This window comes from Tachypleus tridentatus, chromosome 13 (assembly GCF_004210375.1).
Source record: "Tachypleus tridentatus isolate NWPU-2018 chromosome 13, ASM421037v1, whole genome shotgun sequence".
Lineage (NCBI taxonomy): Eukaryota > Metazoa > Arthropoda > Merostomata > Xiphosura > Limulidae > Tachypleus > Tachypleus tridentatus.
Window position 1 is genome coordinate 170,656,546 of NC_134837.1, and position 17,895 is coordinate 170,674,440.

The window sequence follows — 17,895 nt, forward strand, 5'->3', positions numbered from 1 at the left end:
AAATTACTCGAAGTTTATCTGTACTATCTGTATTTACTTTAAAAATGAAAGTCCAAGTAGAAGATAGGCGACATCACCCAACGCCAACTCTTGGATTGTCCTAATTAAATAATGCGGATTGACTGCGGTTGAGTATGTTCGGTGATGAGATTTGAGGTTACAACTCTCAGATTGCAACTCAGTTTATCATCAGGGCACGTCAGTCTTAAACAAACATAAAATATATACGTTAGAAAACGATGCGTTTTTAAACGTTAAGTATTACCATTGGCTCAATTATTCACATTATTTTTTATCCAAGTTGTTTTAAAAGTATCACAGATATAATAGTAAGTATCCAATTTTCTATGTATTAAAAATAATTTAAAATAGCTATATCATAATAAATTACGTAAATTTAGGTAAAAAATAAATATAATTCAATAAATTACGTTTTTTTAGTACAGACTGGATACCAATAAGGTACAACTCCACAGGAAAAATTATTCATTCATACGACTAGGTCAACAAGACAATTCTTCAAGGTTCACCGCTGGTACAGCGGTAAGTCTACGGATTTGCAACCCTGCAGTCAAGGGTTTGATTCCCTCGGTGAACTCAGCAGATAGCCTGACGTGGCTTTGCTATAAGAAAATACATACACTTCTTAAATAAGATGGAAATATATTTTAAAAAAGATTCGTGGTTTATACTCCATAAGCGTCTGAGTGGACGTCTTTGCCTTTGATTTGGTCACTGTTCAAACACAGTTGATTTACTTTGATCAGAAGAAAGATCAAACCTAAGGGCGGTACACAAAAATTTCCTGTAATATCAATTTAAAAGTGAACTACTGTTGTTGTTCAATTTTCGACGTTTGTACATACTAAGAAACCATATTCATACCATTAAAATGAATTAACCAGTTGTATTAAAGTAAACTTTTACTTATATGTTTATCTCCCTTTATGTTTACATTTTGGAAAACATTAAAATTTCAACATGTAATATGAAATGTTATGATATTACGATAAGACATACTTGTAGCTTTATTCTATTTGGTGACATGAATTGATGAAAAGATACGAACATAACGCTACGTTCATTAAGATCTAATTATTGTTTATGTCAAATGAGAGCAAGTTTTCATTGTTATTCACCTCAAAGTGACAACTGAAATAACATCATGTAACAGCACTAAGTTTTACATAGGCTGCAAAATCAATCATTCGTATATGAATCATATGATTGACTTGTTTAACAATGAAACTACGAGTTTGGTTACCCTCATTTTGTACTTTATCACAAGTATAGTATTACAGATTTTAATAACTGTTTTGTTTCGAATTTGTTTCTAATATATTGAAAATTTAACGTAAACTACGACTTTATAGATGTGTATATATAAGTTACATCGATTTGATTAGTTACATTCTAAATAAATAACAACGCACTGTACGTTAAAGATATGCGAGTGCTTCAGTGCACCAATATCGTATTCCACCCAATATGATCTACATTTTGTTACAGATTACCTAAACATCAGTATTTGTTGTTATCCTAATCCCAAGTATTGATTTAAATTGTTAATTAAAACGAAGTGTACGAAAATGAAACACATTAACTTTGAAGTATTGCAATTTAACTTTGATATGACTTCATAATTACGGCCACCCGCTAGTACAGCGGTACATCTATGGATTTACTACGCTAAATTCAACAGTTCGATTCCCTCGGTGCGCTCAGCAGATAACCCAATGTGGCTTTGCTACAAGAAAACATACACACTCATAATTATGGCATTATGTTGGAACAAATATCGCATTACTGAATGTCTGTCAGTGACTATTTTGATCAAAGTTTTGTTGTAACAAATGTTATTTTTCCATTTGGGCAATTTTAATATAACTATAATTGGAAAGGATAAATAATATCCAATGTATTTTTAGATTAACACTATAATGCTCCTACAAATTCCTTTAGTTTTTATTATTAAAGAATAGTAAAGTTTACGAATTTTTATCACATTTTATTAAAAATATAAACGTTCTAAATTTATAGTTTAATTGATACGTTTGAGAATTTTACAGAACTGCAAATGTCTTTTATTTTTTTCGTTTTGTTTATTTGAATTTCGCGCAAAGCTACTCGAAAGCTATCTGCGCTAGCCGTCCCTAATTTAGCGGTGTAAGACTAGACAGAAGGCAGCTAGTTATTATCACCACCCACCGCCAATTCTTGGACTACTCTTTTACCAGCGAACAGTGGGATGGACCGTCACATTATAACACCTCCACGGCTGAAAGGTCGAGCATGTTGATGTGACGGGGATTCGAACCTGCGACCCTCGAATTACACAAATGCCTTTTAAATTAAAAAATGGCAATGATCTGGCTTCTATAGTGACGCTTTATTTATTGACACTACCACATTTTTCCTGTAACGTATATTCTTAATCAATTATTTTGTATTGTAATTAGTCATATTTTTGAAGTATTTTATGTAAAAACTGACTCGAATTTAAGACTAAAGATACGTCTCGAAAGCAACATGCTGGACGTTTCCCTATCGTCTCTCAAGACTTTTTCGACATGGTCCAAAGGTATCTCTTTAACGATTTATTCAGTAGATTCTTTGATGTCTTTTTGGCTCAAAGTAACTAGGCTTCCTGCGCCAAACAACCGGTAAAAACCTAAAAGTAAAATTCTATAAAATGTAAAAATAAATCGAGTTAAAAACTAGACAGCATGTAAAAGTGAGATAAAAGACTAAAATAGAACTTAAAAAAACCAATGGCTCATAAAAAGTTAAAATCACAATTAAGTTGGACAGTGTCACCATCGCTAATGATCCTGGCCTGGGGTAAGACTATATATAGGAAAGACATGTCTACAACAGCAAAACGTGAGTTATTGTTACTTCAGTATCACAAAGGCCATACATTGGTGGATTAGACCCAGATAAAAGAAAACGATTAGTCAAAAACTTTAACCAATACTTTAACTTACTCCTTCCTATCCTTATGGTAACTAGAAGGCCAAAGAACAACAAAAAGTTCTCTTTGTAAAAGTTTTATATCACGTTTTTTACTCCAAGTTGACTGCCAACTGGCACGAAGCCGAGCCTTGAATACAGGACCGTTGTTCATATATGGGATAAGCACAGTTGTAACAGTACCAGAGGAGACAGACTTAGCTGTGGTGTCAGTGAGCTCGTTCCCGCGAATACTGACATGACCAGATATCCAAAAACTGGTAAACATAGAAGATAAAGAAAAATGGGCCAGTCGTTTTGGAAAATCAATTAAAACAGGGTGAAAACTAATGTAGAGACCTAAAAGTGTCAGTATAAATAGTACAATCTGTGTAGCTTCAATGTGATCTAAGGTAAAAAAAATAAAACTTGACAGTGAACACAGAAACTGTAGAGGAGATCCTGTGAACAACCACTGAGCCACAACAAGCCTTGGCAGAGCCCACAGAGTCACCAGATTTCGAACCGTCCGTATAAACTGGAATAGAAAAATGGTTCAAATGATGTTCAGTAAAGACAAAATGGTACTTCCAATCGGGAGTATTCACTTTCCCTTCATAACACAAAGAATTGTCACAGGTGGAGATGATAATAAGCCATGGTGGAATGAGTTGATTAGAGGAGACAGCAGCGTCATCAAGTGACAGACTCAATGCAGCGAACTGCACCTGGATATGAAGTCCAAAATGAAAATGGTAGACAATCTACTTTGATAAAGCATAGCCCACTGAGGAAGGAAGACACAACTCCAGGTGGGATACTGTGATAAAAAATAAAAATTTAGAAGCATACAGTAAAGAAAGTTGCAAATGGTAGAAGTTAAAAAGAGGTTTGTGGGACTTAATGTATAAGCTCTGGACTGAAAAAGTTCAGAAAGCCTCCATGTAAGCTGAAGTCCCAAATGGTGACTTGGATCTAGCAATTTCAAGGCCTAGGTCCTGGCAGAACCATGAATTGGAGACCTATAATCCAGTTTGGATCAAATAAAAACACTGTAGATCTTAGCATAGAACATCAATCGACTCACCAAGAAATGAAAGAGAGAACAAAAAGGATTCAGTGCCCACGTACACTTGACACGTAGTTGCTTTATTTTGAGGAATGATTGTAAGTTTACAGTCAAATGTAAACACCAAGAGCAACACCACCAAGATAGAGCTTCGTATCAGGGTGAAACCCTGTAGGTTACAAATGTGCATGCAAACGGATTTGAAGAAAAAAAAGGTGAAACCGTTTGTTGTGGTCCACTTCAACAAGCTACTGAGAACAGTCTGAAGTTGCCTCTCATATCATTTCATGTTCGAAGACCGTCACGATATGTGGAAATCGTCAATATAAATTCCATTTGCAACAGTAGGAACAAGTTTATTTTGATACTGAAAAGAGTTATACTCAAGACACAGCCTTGAGGGTCTCCAAGTTCCTTTGCGAAAGAATGGGAAGGAGTCGAACCAGCACGGATTTGAAATCGACTTTCGAGTAAAATTATGAATAAAATGGGCAAATTATTCCGCAACCCATACGAATGAAGGCCACGCAAAATGCAATAACCCTTTCTAAACATCAAAAATGAGAGATAAAGATGTTCTTTCTTCAGGAAGGCTTCCCTGATTGACGTTGTAAGTTGAATCAGGTGATCCATGGTGGAGAATTTTCAGTGGAACCTTTAGAAATGATAGGGTAATAGCTTTGTTCCAGCATCAGGAAATTTTTTTTCTCAAATCTGATTAAAAACAACTAGAAGAAGAACAAAAGAGGAAAGAGAAAGATTGTGCAGCATCTCATAGTCAACATCATCAGGTCCAAACAATGTACTTCCAGACTGATGAAAAGCAAGCTGAGGTTTCACCAGAGTAAAGAGGTGATTATTGTAATAGAGACGATTGACCTGAAAGGAAAAAGGCAACCATTCTGCCAGAGACGTGATGGCTAAGAAAACAGGTGAAGAGGCAGGAGGGCTAGAAAAATAAGAAAAATTCTCGCCTAGAGTATTAACAATTTTTTGTACATCAGCAACTTCCTGTCCATTGGACAGAAAGATGGAAAAGGAACTGAGCAGGCACTAAAAGCTATCACTGGAAGCAACAGTAAGGACATAGACAGAAGTAGATGTTGACTTGTCAACACGTTTATCTATGGAGAGCAAAGGAATCTTCACATATTGTGAAAAAGACTCTGATGAGTGCATAGAAAGATACGTCTGCACACCTACTGTAGCAGTGGAGCATATTGCAATGGCATATGTCGAAGATGATATGATATGTTATTGAAAATGTTCAAGTGCTGTTCCCGTTTCTCCTCCACCAACTAAAGACAAGAACAAAAGTAAGAGGAATGGAAATCATTACAGTTAACACAGTGAGAGTCCTGTTCACACTCACAGGCGTCGTAGTCTTTGCCATAACGACAACCATACTTCACAAAACCATGTCAAGATGCCTTTGAATAACCACACTGCTGACGTTGGAAACATCAGAAACAGTTGGGAATATATGGCTGTACCTTAGGATTAAGATAACCTGTCTTGATAGAGAAACCACAAATAAATAAAAACGTTAATGTTTTATCAAAAGAACTTGACACTGTATAAATTATACCACCTGTCTCCATTTTCTTCATCTATGTTATTTCGATCTCCTCTGTGTGAAAGTGGTGGCTCGGTCATGGCATAAGAGTTATCTAAGCTATTAAACGCCAGTATGTGTCACGTCATACTTGATTTTAAAGTTAAATTATTTCTGAATTAAACTATATTTCTGTTATATCACCAACGTTTCTAATAAAAGACAAAGCTATTTAATCACCGGATACACTAAATTAAGAAATCAATAAATATGTTTTGCAGTTTTCTGGTCTACACATTTTATTTTATATTTTAGTACATAGACTAAAAGCAATATTAGGTTACACTTTGGTTGTTAACAATGCATTCCAGCATAACATAAAAGCTATTGTTGGAATGTATTGTTACCAAAACTCACTGATCTTATTTTGTATATATTAGATATTGTTACATAAGAAACTATTTATTTTCTTTGTAGTTTTTCGCTAGTTTGCCTCATTAGAAAGCTAAGTAATAATACTTAGATGCACACCCACATGATCAACTTAGTATTAAAGTAAAATTTTAAATTCTTAGGTTTTTTCCTCTTGGAATTATAACGGTCACACGCACATACACTCATTTTATTATAAAATGTAGGAGAGAGAGGGAGACGCACACTCAAAATTTAATTTTCATAAACTTGTGATTACACCTAAGACAAAAACGTGTATTGTTCCAAATATTCGCGCCAAGCTACTGAAGTGCCACATAGGTTAGCAGTAATATTAGCATTAACCTACGTATAGGTTGCCTGTTATAGCTGTTCCTGATTTTATCATGTTTGCTCCTGTATTTCGTCTACATTAACGCAACTATATTTAGGTTTCGTATCATGAATATCGAAAAATGTATGAATAAACCTTCGCTAGAAATACGCTTATCTCGTTTCATCGTTTTGGATTTGAGATAGCAATAATATCTTTCTTGGGGAAATATGAAAACTAAAACAAAACCTCATTCAGTCTGTATATGTGGGTGCGAGTGATCTTACGGAATGTATAAAGAAAACGTATTAAGTTCACATATTTCGACCAAACATCAAACGAAAGGTTCTCATTTGTATCTCAAAATTAAAACGTTATTATACGAGGTCTGTTCAAAAAATACGCGGACTGACGTCATAAAACAAAATGTACTTTATTTAGAAGTTACAGGTCTGGGACCCCTTCAAAGTACTCTCCTTCCCAACGCACACACTTATCCCAACAGTGTTTCCACTTGTTGAAACAGTCCTGGTACGCTTCTTTTGTAATGTTCTCCAGCTCCTTCGTCGCATTTACCTTAATCTCGGGAATCGTCTCAAATCTTCTTCCTTTCAAGGGTCTTTTGAGTTTGGGGAACAAGAAAAAATCGCAAGGAGCAAGGTCAGGTGAGTAGGAGGGTGGGGAAGAACAGTGATCGAGTGTTTGGCCAAAAACTCACGAGTTCTGAGGGCTGAATTTCGCAGCAACGCGGTGCATCTTCAATTTTTCGGTCAAAATCTCGTAACAAGATCCAACTGATATCCCACACTCTTCAGCAAGCTCCCCAACAGTCAGACGTCGATTTGCCCGCACCAGGGTGTTGAATTTGTCGACGTGTGGGTCGTCAGTTGACGTGGAAGGACGTCCAGGACGCTCATCATCTTCAATGGACTGTCGACCATCCTTAAAACGTTCATGCCACTTGAAACATGCCGTACGCTTCATAGCAACATCACCGTAAGCCGTGTTAAGCATAGCAAAAGTTTCAGTGGCAGATTTTCCAAGTTTAACATAAAATTTCACAGCAAATCGTTGCTCCTTCAGGTCATTCATTCTGAAATCCGCCAAACGAAAAAATCGCACTTCACTTAAAACCGCGTAGCTAATACACAAATGAAGATATCTGCAATCGGGAAATGGCATCGTAATCAGCTGATTTGTGCGAACCTAGTGACACCAAGCGGATTCCCATCAAACCAACTGGAGCCGCGCAATTCAAACAGTCCGCATATTTTTTGAACAGCCCTCGTAATACTTGCAGAAATTCGGTCCTCGGTTATACATGTGAAGGCATCTTTATTAACCATGTGGAATGCAAGAAGAGATGGTCCTGGTATATGCTGTAATTCTAGAAGGGAACAATAATAACGTGACTTTAATATATCGTAATTCTTTTGGTGGTTGTCATCAGAGAGACAACAGAAAATTAAATTGGTTGTATTTTTTTGTCGAAAACTTTATATCAGCAGTATCTTTATTGTTAAATACATGAGCGAAATCTCTGTGTCTTCAGGTTGTAGAGATTCATAATCAATTGTTGCTTTTTTCTTAAATTGTGTATAGGTTCTGAGAACATTTCATTTCACCACATGACAATAGAAAACATTATACAACAATGTTATGCTCAATTATTTCTTCTCTCTGTACGGAGATTTAACAGCAAAGCATATTGTTTAAACAGGATATTAAACAGGTCTATATTTCGTGTCAGTAACCTTAAATGCATCGTAAATGTGGGGAAAATATTATCTAGAGATCACAGAAGTAACAAAAATGTATATTTTACAAAGAAAAATAAAATATTTTCTATAACAAGTAAATTTCTGCTATATGTTAAACCTACTACCAATAAAAGTTTACACAGTTGGAAATAATACTGTATTATGAGAGAAACATTAAATATTCTGACTTGGTGAGTATAGTTTCACTTCTTACGAAGACATGCATTACCTCTGTACATCATCTATTGGTATTAGAAAGGAAAAATAAAACTAGGTAGAAAATAAACGTACATTCTATAAGAATATATCTCATTTGAAATGGCTGAGACCAAAAACATCAAATCATCCCCCAAAAGTAACTTAAAAACATATATGTATATATATATATATACCCAAAGACAGTTTGCTTGCACTAGTCTATTATATCCGAAACCATAAATTCAGTCCTTTTATGATAAAATGTTTGCTTTGCGAAGTTCACAAATCCTGGCTGAATACAAAAGGTAATAACCTTGGTAAAGTTTAAACAGTGTAATAAAAGTATATGTTTAGTGCTTTGCCAATATCCCCGTTAGACTCGGTGTCTTGGAGACGTAATATGATAGTCTTGAATCTGTCCACTCTAAGTTCCTTTCTGTTCTATTCGAACATTAGTGAGCAGGTTTTGAAACATTCTAAAAAAATTAAGGTTCGACAATATCTAAACGTGATATTAAAATATATGAATAATGCAATTCTTACTTTTTCTATGAATCTATAGTTTACTTTAATAAAGAAATATCTCGCAATAGAAATTGTGTAGTTTATTCCTCGTACTCAATGAACATAAATCAATCGTCTTAAAAAAATCTTTTTTAAAAAACAAAAGTGGTATGTGGTAATCTCCATGGATATGCGACACTTTTAGACTCACCAAAGTATAAGTGACATTATCAAATATAAAGAGCACTTTTCTCCGAATTAAAATTACTTCCCACTATCAAACCTTCTAGATTTTGCTGGTGTTTATTTTTAGTAGAGAACTACAAAATCGATTACCTGCACTTTGTCCACAACGCAGAATCGAAGCCCATATTTTAACTTAGTAAACCGGAAACCTTTACGCTGGCACACCAAAAGGCCTCTAAGTTTTTATTATTTTTGTAGAATATGATTAATCTATGAATAAGTTAACAGATCTAACCATGACACAAAAAAATTACTTAATTTAGTGATATAAGCCCTTAGAGACTCTAACTACTGAGTTACCAAGGTGGTGAAGCATTGTGATAACGAATTTCAATTCTGGTTGAGAAGGTAGGAACATGTATTTAAAAAAAAAAGAAAGTAGTTTGATCACTGAGACGAGATATAATCTTCAATATCCTTATACGAACCTACGATAAATCTAAAACATTAAGAACATACTCTCCGTTACAATATTTATAGTCATGCAATTTTTGTTGTATTTCTAAGTATCAAGTGTCAGGTATTAGAACAAGCAAAATTTCATTTCGAATAAAGTGAGAAAGACGAGTAAAAGGAAAATATTCTAATAGCTGGTGTGGGCTTGACATTTAAAGACAGGCGCAGAGAAAAGGGACTGTAGTTTAAAACAAAACTCGTCCATAATTCCTTTGGAAAGGGAGGAAAAAAGAAGAGAAAAGAAGCTTAAATCTATTAAGGTCCTAAAACTCGTGTAACCTGTAGCGAAATATTGTGAATTGCATCATGCGAGATCATCTTAATTAACGTACGTTGTATTAAACATTATTTACTAACTTGCTTTACTGCCTGATACCTCTCATTCTTACCCAAAAAACACAAGTAGCTCGGGTTCAAGCCTGAATTAGTGATCGACGTTCTAAATAGTTCGGTACATAAAAAATTGTGATTCTTACAAATCATGATATCTCACCCAATAAAAAAAGTTGTATTTCTTGAGTGTTCTTCGCATCTAGTAGCTACGTAGTTTCGTGTTACAGCAGGTATATTTATTAATACACTTCTTGTGGGCTCAAATCCTCGTCACACCAAACATAATTGTCCTTTCAGCCGTGGGGGCGTTATAATGTGAGTTGAAAGGTATAGAATAATTAATATATCTATATTGAGTTAAAGACTACAGGATGATTAACATATCTATAGAGTTAACGGCTACAGAATAATTAATATATCTATGTTGAGTTAAAATTACAGAATACTTAATATATCTATGTTGAGTTAAAGTAACAGAATAATTAATATATCTATGGTGAATTAACTACAGAACAATTAATATATCTATGTTGAGTTAAAGTAACAGAATAATTAATATATCTATGGTGAGTTAAAGTAACAGAATAATTAATATATCTACGTTGAATTAACTACAGAATAATTAATATATCTATGTTGAGTTAAAACTACAGGATAATTAACATATCAATAATCAGTTAAAATTACAGAATTATTAATTAATCTAGTGTAATGTGAATTCACAGCCATCTGTATAAAATAAATGTTCATACAATATTCTTGTAAACACCATTTTTTATTCTTAAAATATACTCTTCAAAAAAAGAAACGCAAAAGGCAAAATTTGAGACAAATTGTTAACAAGTTTATTCCGGGTAGTTCTGTATGACATGTGTGAAACTTTGCACATTCACTGCTGAACATCCAAAGTCTGCAAAGGCGAAGTTCACGCTCACTAGTTGAAGTTTAACGTCACTTAACGTCAATAATGAGTATGCACCCGTGAGCATCAATAACTGCTTGGCATCTCCTGCACATAGAAGCGATGAGATGACGAATCATATCCTGTGAAATGGCTGTCCACTCAGCCTGCAAAGCTGCTGCAAACTGAGGTAGAGTCCGCGGTTGAGGTTGCCGCCGTCGCAGACGTCGGTCCAACTCGTCCCAAAGATGTTCGATGGGGTTTAAATCTGGTGATCTTGAGGGCCAGGGAAGAACGCTAATGTTGTGGTGTCTCAAGAAGACAGTGGTGAGTCGGGCTGTGTGAGGACGGGCATTGTCATGTTGAAAAACGTCGTTGACGTTCACCATGATTGGTTGCACATGGGACCTAAGAATCGCGTCGACGGTTGCGTACGGTCTGATCGGAAATCCTACGCAGCCCTGGTGTGGTTGAGGCAGTAGACGTCGCAGTGGTGGTCCTATCCCGAAGGTCACGTAAACGGATTTAGCGATCTTGTGCGGGCGTGGTCACACGAGGTCTGCCAGATCGTGGACGGTCACGAGTTGACTCGTAATCCGAGGGTCGCGGGTTCGAATTCCCGTCGCACCCAAAACATGCTCGCCCTTTCCGCCTTGAATGCGTTATAACGTGACGGTCAATCCCACTATTCGTTGGTAAAAAGAGTAGCCCAAGAGTTGGCGGTGGGTAGTGATGACTAGCTGCTTTCCCTCTAGTCTTATTAAATTGCAAAATTAGGGATGGCTAACGCAGATAGCCCTCGTGTAGCTTTGCGCGAAATTCAAAAACAAATAAACAGACTTTTGGAAATAAAACCAGAATAGCTTTATAAAACCCAAACTGGTTTAAATTTATTAAAAGATATTGAAAAGCGCTAAATCTTTTCCTGTGAAGTCAATTTAAAAATATATTTTCAAGGAACCCTGAACAAAGTGCCATCAAACGAAGCCGCAAAAAATAGGTATATTATTTAAAACTGAAAATGAATGTATACACTATATAGCCAAAAGTATGTGTTCATCCGACCATCAAATCCATATATACTCGTAAATATCTCATTCCAAAACCATAGGGATTTATTTATATGGCGTTGTTCCCCCACCCTTTGCTGCTATAACAGCCTCCACTCTTCTGGGAATGCTTTTCACTAGATTTTGGAATATGGCTGCGTGAATTCGCTCCTATTCAGCCACAAGAGCATTAGTGAGGTCGGGCGAGAAGGCCTAGCTCGCAGTGAGCGTTCCAATTCATCCCAAAGGTGCTCGATTGGGTTGAGGTCAGGACTCTGTGCAGACTGGTCAAGTTCTTCTACCCCAACCTCGACAAACTAGGTCTTTATGGACCTCGCTTTGTGCACGGGGACATTGTCATTCTGAAACATAAAAGAGCATTCCCCAAACTATTGCCAGAAAGTTGGAAACATACAATTCTCTAGAATATTATTGCATGTTGTAGCATTAAGGTTTCTCTTCACTAGAACTAAAGAGCCTAGCCCAAACCATGAAAAACAGACCCAGACCATTATATCTCCTCCACAAAACTTTACAGTTGGCACTATGCATTCAGGCAGGTAGCATTCTCCTAACATCTGCCAAACCCAGATTCATCCGCCTGACTGCCAGATAGTGAAGCGTAATTCATCACTCCAGAGAATTACTTTCCACTGCTCCAGACTCCAATGACAATGTGCTTTAACACCACGCCAACCAACGCTTGCACTGCACATGGTGATCTTAGGCCTGTGTGCGGCTGCTCGGCTATGGAATCCCATTTCATGAAGATCCCGACGAACAGTTCTCATGCTGGCGTCGCTTCCAGAGGCAGTTTGGAACTCAATAGTGTGTGTGTTGCAACTGTGGACAGACGATTTTTATGTGCTACGCGCTTCAGCACTTGGCGGTTCCGTTCTGTGATCTTATGTGACCTACCGCTTCGTGGCTGAGCTGCTCTTGCTCCTAGACGTTTCCACTTCACAATAACAACACTTACAGTTGACCGGGGCAGTTCTAGCAGGGCATAAGTTTGACGAACTGACTTATTGGAAAGGTGGCATCCTGTGACAGTGGCACGTTGAAAGTCACCGACCCCTTCAATACAATCCTTTTTACTGCCAATGTTTGTCCATGGAGATTACATGGCTGTAAGCTTGATTTTGGGCACCCGTTAGCAATAAATATGGCTGAAATAGCCGAGCCCACTAATTAAAGGGAGTGTCCACATACTTTTGGCCATATAGTGTACCTTGGAAATGCTTTTCCGCGTTCACTTTTGTTTTCGCATTTAATCAACTGTTTATAAGAGATTTTAAAAGGTTAAAAAAATCTACAATATTTCTCCTTAAAAGTTAAAATCTTATGAATTGTATAAAATTTATATCAAAATGTTCACAGTCAACAAACAGTTCATTTTCTAAATACTTAAGGAAGGTAGAGGTTTATTTTGTGTTTGTAAACACGCACACAATAAAAAAAAATCTAATTATTAAAATATTACGCCCTCTGTTGGTAAGAATCTAAACTCACTTTCAAAAACTTTCATTAATTTTCAATGTTAAAATTTTCAGCATATACCGATTGTGTGCTCAATCAGTATTCACTTATAAAATTGGGTGAATATTAATTCTGATCATTAAACCCATGGCACGAAACTGCATACAAATGAAACTATTTTAAAGTTACATGTTTGTGTAAATGCAAAATATGTACACTCTGAAAACTTAATATTTTACTTTCTAAGGAATTCAACAATATCAGCACAGTAATAATATGAATTAAAGAAATAACCTCACCTCAGTCACTTATTTTTTATGTACACAAAAGTAAAATACATTGGAAAGAAATTTCGATATTAAGCTTTAACCACTATAGCGAAATTTGACGGTCACATATTGAATATTTTTTAATTATTATGACGGATTTTAATATCGCTGTTTGTTTCAAGTAAAGATATAGATATTCATGTAACTTATACTGTTAAATCTATATTGCGAAATTCCAATCTTTTCATTAACGTTGTAAAAGATTCTCGAGTGTAAGAATCAACTACGGATAAAGTTTATGTAAATACCAGTATTGTTGTTTCGGCTAAAACTTCTAGAATCTCCCCTAACTCTTATAGAAAGTAACTAACGCAACAGTATAGATTGTTAGTTTGATAAAGTTTGTATATTATAAATCTCAGAAGCTACAACTGTGATTAACGCTTACTAATCAGGAAACTACAGATATTTGACTAGTAATGTTTACAGATTTTGGACATGAAATAGTTTAACTTCAGTAGATTAACATCGGACGTTAGCTTTTTTTTTTGTTGTTTTTTTTATGAAGACAACTTCAGTGGTGAAAACTTGTTTGATCAGCGAAAATCTACCTAGCTCCCTGTTAAATGAATTGTACCAATATCGACTCAGAATTAATTCACACACCATGAGTACTCAATAACACAGAAAGCTCAAGATCAGATAGAAGACAACATTGTTTGTAAAACTTGTGTACATAAATCATTATTTGTAATAACTGGTATTAAAGTGTTTTATTGTTTGTGTATTAAAATATATTTGTATTAAGAAAGAAAATTGTGTGTATTGATCTTATTGGTAAACAACATAAATTTAATACATCTCTACATGAAATTAACTTCTGAATTTAAATTACAAGTTAACTCAATTTCAGGCTATTTGAAAATCATAAAATGCAACATTACAAAGTTAATTAGTTTACTGAAATATCTGCTTAGTAGATAAGAGTTAAAAACTTTACTACTTAATTAATATATTTAGAAATCAATAAATCTATCTTAAAAACTGTTCACCACCACACAAATTCCATTTTCAGAGTCACTGCTTGAGTTACATACCCATTTATTTTTATTTTTTTTGTTGTTGTTGTTCAGAAACAAAACTTTATGCATTTGTTAATTTTTAAATTGTCGTAATCAAATAACATTGAAAATGTTCTGGGAAGACTAATCATGTTTTTGAAAAGTGCATAATGAACTCAAACAAATTTTAATGACAGTTAATATGAAATATATATACAAATCAACAGTGTTTAAACTTACAAGATCAAAACGTTTGTGCTATTAAATCAAAGTAGCATAACTGATGAAAGATCAACATTTGATTAATTCTGTAAGAGAAATTGTTCAATCAATTCATTTTGATCAGCTTCTTCTTTCTTCAGTGATTCATACTGGATTCTCAATCTGGAATATATTAACATTTCATTGATACTTAGAATAGTACTAAATGACTTGCAAAATATTTGATTAAAAACTGGTAGCAAGTATGACATCACAAATATCTTAACCTATGGTAACAATACGCACATACAATCACCTTGACTCTGGCTGTCCCTGCAGCATGCAAGAACAAAGACAAATCTGTGTCCTTCTTGTTGCAATTTACTTGAAGTACAGTGAGCTGCAAGTACAGATAATGCACAGGACTTTCAGACATGCAGGTACCCAATTTCATAGTTACAATGTATGAAAGCTAAAAAGTTTAGTATTAAAAAAAGAAAATACACAAACTGATATTTGTAGTGTTGAATGCATTTAAACAATAGTAGGTGTGACCAACAACTAAATGTACACCAAATACAGAGAAGAAAGTTTGTCACTAAAAGTAACCCTAACTCAGAATATTCCATTGCAATTAAAGTAGAATCCTTCTTTAAAATCATTAAGTACAAAAGTAAAGATCAAGATAAAACAAGATGGCAGCCATACAAACACCTTTAAGATGTCTGAATATTAACAATGACTATTTATTGGCTGAACAAAACTAAAGTTTAATTAGCTTCAACATAGAACTCAAAGCCAAAATACATTTATCCAGACAGAGTAATTAAATTAGTCTGCCCATTAACATTTTGGTGAAGGGGATGCAAGGAAGCCAGAGTAGATATGTGCATGCACACTATGAAACCTTATAGCTGTAGAGAATATTGGTATATAGAAAGTACTGTGTGGGATGACCTACCCTATAGCCAAGTGCAAAATTTTTATTTTTTTATCTTGAAAATAAAAATATTTACTCAATTTTAAACTTAAATTGTTTCTGATATTAAGACTTGAGATTTATCACCAATATTAAAAAGAAAGGATATTCCTATGGTCATGGGTCAAACGATATCATTGCATTTCTTGATTTGCATTCAAAATTTAATTTGATGACAATTTTAAGAGTTTGTGTTTATAAATTTGGTGTCAAATTGTAGATTATAATTCCAATTTTACTATTATGCATTAATTAATTTCAAAATAAATATTAAACAATGCACTTAAAAATAGGTTTTTTTTTGTGTGGGTAATAAGGTGCATTTGAATGAAACCCTAGTTCAAATTAGAGGTTTGTCTTGTTAAAATACAAAGTCTATAGTTTTGTACAAGTTATGAAATCAAATTACCAGCATTAACAAACTAGAACAGAAAATAAGAGCTTCCTATCTTTTCTATTCACTGGGATATCACTCACATGCTGAACTAAACATAGTGACCCCATTTGCCTCTTTCCATTTTAGGAAATGCTCCTTTATGTACATTTAATTCAAAAACAACCCTAATGGCTTTCTGAACCATTTAAGTGTTATGCCATTATTTCCTTCTTTTGAAACAAGACTTCAAGAAGGTAGGTTGAACCTTTAGTCTTTTCAAAATTCCATATTATTCTAGACTCAAATACAGCTTTCAGTTGCTAAGCATGATCAATTATAGTGAAATTCTATGGTATAAATAGTTATTACAATTTTTGGGTTATTTCAAAAGTGTCTATAAAACCTAACAAAATATTTCATTTCACATCTTCCAAGTGCAAAATTTTAAAAGGCTTAACAACCTACAGAAAGAAGCAAATGAGCATAAAGGTTGTTGCAAGTAGAAGATACAACCATTTGCTATACTCAAATGTTCTATGTTTTAAGAGAAATATGTTTTTGAATTTCAGACAAAGCTACATGAGGGCTATCTGCATTAGCCGTCCCTACTTTTACAGTCTAAGACTAGAGGTAGGACAACTAGTCACCACCCAAGGCCAACTCGTGGGCTACTCTTTCACCAACAAAGAGTGGGATTGACCATCATATAATATCCCCACAACTGAACGGGCGAGCATGTTTGTTGCAACAAGGATTTGAACCGAAGCACTTATATCTCACTAGATGTGTGTGTGTGTGTGTGTGTGTGTGTGTGTGTGTGTGTGTGTGTGTGTGTGTTTCCAGAAATACAATTGTATTTTAGAAAATACTATTACTAGCACATTAGAATGTAGCAAATACATTTAATTTTATAAAGGTCAGTTTTATTATTATTGGGCACAGTAACATGAATAAACATGTGCCACATCATTGTAACTTTTGTCAATGTAATAAAAATAATAAATACAAAATGTATAGTGTTACAAGTTTTAAGTTATTTAGACTAAACATAGTTGTCATCTGTAGTCATTCTAAAATGGGAAAAGCATCATTTATTTCCTAATTTTTTTGTGGTGGTTATGAGATTGATCAAATCTACCTGACATACATAGAAATTTTGATTCAATTGTAAAAATAACATACAATACAGTTTTCCTTTAAAAAACATTTGATAATTGTCTAGATATTATAAAAATTTTATAATAATTTTACTTTTCTGAAGTATAAAAGTACTTTTAATCTTAAAATGAAAATTACTCTGAATGTCGGATAGTCAAGATTCTGAAAGAAAAAGTTACAAGAAAATATTCAAGTAACAAATCTCACTACTAAATTCTAATCCTGATATTTTGTGTTCAAAAAAAGCCTTGCAATGTTTACCAATAACCTGCTAAATTTTGCAAGTATACAAGTACCTTATTACAAATCATGGTACAATTACTCTTACTGATATTATGATCTGGGAAGATTCTGCCAAACCCAAGATGGAAGGGGTTAATAAATGGATAAGAAATTAACAAAATACTTCCCAGTTTTGTTGTCTATACATTTCATTTTATACTTTTGGTGCACAACAATATCAGGTTATACTTTTGTCACTGAGCAATAATACATAGTTCCAAAGTAGCATTACTCAAACATACTAGCCTTTCTGTGTATTAGAAGTTAACTAAACTGATGTTTTACCAATAATTATTCTATAAATACACTATGAATTCATGTT

The 17,895-nt window shown here is 34.4% G+C and overlaps 1 long non-coding RNA gene across 1 annotated transcript; it reads right to left on the reverse strand.

Annotated features, from left to right (window-relative positions):
* Positions 1 to 14,600: 14,600 nt before the first annotated feature.
* Positions 14,601 to 17,349, reverse strand: LOC143239207 (uncharacterized). The gene is made up of 2 exons (XR_013021061.1): positions 15,095 to 17,349; positions 14,601 to 14,961 (listed from the first exon to the last, which is right to left on the reverse strand). It is a non-coding gene; the product is annotated as an uncharacterized LOC143239207 (long non-coding RNA).
* Between the last annotated feature and the right edge of the window lie 546 nt (positions 17,350 to 17,895).